Genomic DNA, 5,000 nt, shown 5'->3' with positions numbered 1-5,000 from the left:
GTTATATATATCTATATATATATATATATATATATATATCTATATATATATATATATATATATACTTTCTAAGTGTGGATACTTTAATGTGGTGAAAAATGTTTGTGTATCGCCATAATCAGTAAAGCTGTACTAGTCAAGGCCACCCATACTAGGTTGGTTTGCTGTGAGCGATTAGAAAAAGGTCTCCCATCATCACCTATCTGCAGTGGACGAAACCCCAGACATGACTAAGGACATATCTGAGGCTTTTGTCCTGCAGTGCACTAGAAATAGTTGAAGGTATTGTTGTTGTTGCTGTGTGTATATATATATATATATATATATACGCATATATATATATATATATATAACACACACGCCTTATATAAGGGTGTCTTTAAAAGGCTATACCCTCCTGGCTTTGAATTAAGGGTGCTATCCTCCGACCCACATATATTCAAGGTGGTCTTGCGGGCGTGTATGAGTGTATATGAGTGTGTGTGTGTGTGTATGCATTGTAATATACATATGTTTACACAAACGTGCATGTGTATTTATGTACATTAATCTTATGTGTTTATGCTGATAATAAAATCTTTTGCATTGGAATGATACGAAGATATACCATGACACGTAGCCTGAACTCTCTCTAGGCTCATTAAAGAATGGTCATTTGCCACATTTAAGCGAGGCACGACCCCTAGCGTCTGTGTGTGTGTGTGCCCACTACCAACTCTACTTCTACCACCAGCCCCATTATTGCTCCAAATGGACTAATCTACACGGTGGAAGGTACTGTCAATTCTTACGTTGCGTGGAGTTAGTCGGGTGAAGCTGGTTCGTCTGGAGAGCTGACATCCGAGTCTTCTGGGAGTCGCAATCATTCGTCCGGTTTGGTCGGTTGGATAACCTAGACGGGAGAGGCTGGGGTAGTCTCAAATCTATATTTTGGGTGAGTTACTGTAAACTAATTTTACTTTAATGTTTACTATTGGTATTTTCATATAAGCATAAGGACGCAGGAGTTAGCTATTTGGGAACTGTATTCGTTTTCTCATTATACCATAGTGTTTTACCTCTGTGTTCATAATCGGTATTTGCATATAGGCATACACGCATGAGTTAGGTTTTTTGGGAACAATATTAGGCATAAGGCCACGCGAGTTAGGTTTTTGGCAATTCTATCTAAATTATTTTCCACTTATGTATAATCAATCAACAATAGCTCCTCCAGGTGTCGACCCATAATATTTCTTGTGCCAAAACTTAAATCAGTGAAACAGGAAAACTGAATTTTTTTCTTTATAGAAACAATATGTATTTTTCAGTTCTTTCCACATATTTCTCGAAAAAAACCCCATAAAATTCCTCCATTTTATTACATCAACGAGTCGAACTTCGATTAATACCATTAAATGGTTTGCGAATTTTGATGACCTAATGCAAATCAAAATACATTTTGAAGTTTTGAGAGAAGTTGGAATCCTACAACCGACTTTGGAACTCTAGGAATCAGAAATATGAGATGGGAATTTATCGCAATGGTCTACGTTCTGATCTTTAAGTGTTTAAAAAAGAACATTATCAAAGAAATTAAGTCACTCGAAATTTCTGATCACTTTCTCATCGGATTTAAATCATTTAAGGTTCTTTGTTATAAATCCTTGAAAAACACACTCGAACACACACACACACACAAATACTTAAATGTTACTTAATCATCTTTAGCTACACATAGAAATAAACATATTTTTCCACTTTGCAAAGTTATGTTCGAATTTCCATCGAAGATTTTAAGGTTTGTCAAGATAAATAACGTTGATAGTAATAATACCAAGTCCTGGTAACATGATAGTACTAGATACCTCGAAGCTAAGAGAGAGAGAGAGAGAGAGAGAGAGAGAGAGGACTTCTCGGTTTGACAGAGCACCATACACGTATAATTTCCCTCTTCCTTTCTTACTCCACCGCAACAACGGCCCTCAATAGTCGACTAACAACTCGATACTTCATACTGGATTTTAAGGGACCGAGCTAATTCGTCCCTCATAGTCCGGTCCTAGAGTCGAACAAGGGCCACTCAGATTATCAGTTGAGCGCGTTACCCCTCAGAGAGAGAGAGAGAGAGAGAGAGAGAGAGAGAGAGAGATTATTCTAATATTAGTGAAACAAAAGATGTAGAGGATTTATATGAAGAAAAATACTTTCATGAACAATATATAGTTTTTGAGAGAGAGAGAGAGAGAGAGAGAGAGAGAGAGAGAGAGAGATTATTCTAATATTAGTGAAACAAAAGATGTAGAGGATTTATATGAAGAAAAATACTTTCATGAACAATATATAGTTTTTGAGAGAGAGAGAGAGAGAGAGAGAGAGAGAGAGAGAGATTATTCTAATATTAGTGAAAAAAGATGTAGAATATTTTAATGAAGAAAATAAAATACTTTTATGAATAATATATAGTAATATAGTTAGAGAGAGAGAGAGAGAGAGAGAGAGAGACCCAATAACAGTATAACAAAAATGTAGAGTACAAGATTTTATGAACAATACATAGTTTTCTGTTACCTAAAATAGTCGTATATTTTCACACATTCAGAAAATTGTATCAATGAGTCATCCTTTAACAGCATTGGTCCGGTGAATCGCAAAGTGGAAACATTAAACGCAATGTGGTTTGGTTTTCCTTTTATTTAACCACATACTCCGCCTAATATAACACACCCTGCTCCATGCTGGTTTTATCAACTACATCCTGTGCCATTGTATATTCATGATTAACAATTATCTCCCTCGCCAAGACTCGAAATAATAAACATTGTCTCCCTCGTCAAGACTCGAAATAAACTTTATCTTTCTCCTCAAGACTCGAAATAACAAACATTGTCTCCCTCGTCAAGACTCGAAATAACAAGCATCGTCTCCCTCGTCAAGACTCGAAATAACAAGCATTGTCTCCCTCGTGAAGGCTCGAAATAACAAACATTGTCTCCCTCGTCAGGACTCGAAATAACAAACATTGACTCGCTCGTCAGGTCTCGAAATAACAAACATTGTCTCCCTCGTCAAGGCTCGAAATAACAAACATTTTCTCCCTCGTCAAGACTCGAAATAACAAGCATTGTCTCCCTCGTGAAGGCTCGAAATAACAAACATTATCTCCCTCGTCAAGACTCGAAATAACAAGCATTGTCTCCCTCGTGAAGGCTCGAAATAACAAACATTGTCTCCCTCGTCAGGACTCGAAATAACAAACATTGACTCGCTCGTCAGGTCTCGAAATAACAAACATTGTCTCCCTCGTCAGGTCTCGAAATAACAAACATTGACTTGCTCGTCAGGTCTCGAAATAACAAACATTGTCTCCCTCGTCAAGACTCGAAATAACAAACATTGTCTCCCTCGTCAAGACTCGAAATAACAAACATTGTCTCCCTCGTCAGGACTCGAAATAACAAACATTGTCTCCCTCGTCAAGACTCGAAATAACAAACATTGACTTGCTCGTCAGGTCTCGAAATAACAAACATTGTCTCCCTCGTCAAGACTCGAAATAACAAACATTGTCTCCCTCGTCAAGACTCGAAATAACAAACATTGTCTCCCTCGTCAGGACTCGAAATAACAAACATTGTCTCCCTCGTCAAGACTCGAAATAACAAACATTGTCTCCCTCGTCAGGACTCGAAATAACAAACATTGTCTCCCTCGTCAAGACTCGAAATAACAAACATTGTCTCCCTCGTCAAGACTCGAAATAACAAACATTGTCTCCCTCGTCAAGACTCGAAATAACAAACATTGTCTCCCTCGTCAGGACTCGAAATAACAAGCATTGTCTCCCTCGTCAAGACTCGAAATAACAAACATTGTCTCTCTCGTCAAGACTCGAAATAACAAACACTGTCTCCCTCGTCAAGACTCGAAATAACAAACATTGTCTCCCTCGTCAAGACTCGAAATAACAAACATTGTCTCTCTCGTCAAGACTCGAAATAACAAACATCACCTCCCACGTCAAGACTCGAAAAAAACACTATATCTCATTCGTCAAGAATCGAAATAACAAACATTATCTCCCTCGTCAAGACTCGAAATAACAAACATTATCTCCCTCGCCAAGCAATAACAAACGCCACAAGAACAAACTTCACCATCTGTTCCATTACATAAGATGATAGTTTTTTTTTAAGGCCAATAAAACACGCCCTCATCAACAGGGCATCGTTGCTGGTTTAAAAACAGGGAAGGAGGTCAGCTGCATAAGCCCTTGATCTCTAAGTGACGAAGCTTATAGTCTGGCTAATTGAGTCAAGTGGAACACTTTAATGAATTCGAAGTAGTCCGGGTAGATTTCCTTTGTCGAGGCTGGATTAGGTGTAACTCTTGGAGTCTGATAGCGTATGATATGTGCTGTTTATTTAATTGTTTTCACTATTCAGTCTAAGTATTATAGAATATGAAATTTATTAATAAAATGCAGTGATTAAATGATATTTTCAACTCATTTGATAATGATGGGGCTAAATGAGTTGTAACTCTTAAGGTCTAACATTATTAGAGTATATATAATTATATAATTGTTTTCACTATTCAGTCGAGGTTATAAGTATTAGAGAATATGAAATTTATTAATAAAATGCTGTGATTAAATGATATTTTCAACTCATTTGATAATGATGGGGCTAAATGAGTTGTAACTCTTGAGGGTCTATAGAATATAATAAGTATATAATTGTTTTCAGTATTCAGTCGTGGTTCTAATCATCAAATAATATCGTTTATTAACAAAATGGTGCAATTAGATAACATTTTCAACTCACTTGATAATGATGAAGATAAATGAGTTGTAGCTCTTAAAGTCTAATATTATTAGTTATAAGTATATTATTGTTTTCGGTACTCAGTATGATTATAAGTATCAAAGAATATCAAGTTTATCAATAAAATGCTGTGATTAAGTCATATTAAATCCATTTGATTATGAATTATTCTTTAAGAAATTGAAGAATAACTTA

The 5,000-nt window shown here is 36.3% G+C and overlaps 1 long non-coding RNA gene across 1 annotated transcript in view; it reads left to right on the top strand.

Annotated features, from left to right (window-relative positions):
• The first annotated feature begins 737 nt into the window (after positions 1 to 737).
• LOC137632585 (uncharacterized) overlaps positions 738 to 5,000 on the top strand; it is a 6,187-nt gene continuing 1,924 nt past the window's right edge. Inside the window, exon 1 of the long non-coding RNA XR_011042063.1 lies at positions 738 to 934. This is a non-coding gene — a long non-coding RNA (uncharacterized lncRNA). The remainder of the gene's footprint in view (positions 935 to 5,000) is intronic.

The sequence above is a fragment of the Palaemon carinicauda genome, chromosome 41, assembly GCF_036898095.1.
Source record: "Palaemon carinicauda isolate YSFRI2023 chromosome 41, ASM3689809v2, whole genome shotgun sequence".
In the NCBI taxonomy this organism is placed as follows: Eukaryota; Metazoa; Arthropoda; class Malacostraca; order Decapoda; family Palaemonidae; genus Palaemon; species Palaemon carinicauda.
The sequence above is the reverse complement of the archived record's forward strand: the minus strand, read 5'-3'. Positions and strand labels throughout refer to the sequence as shown.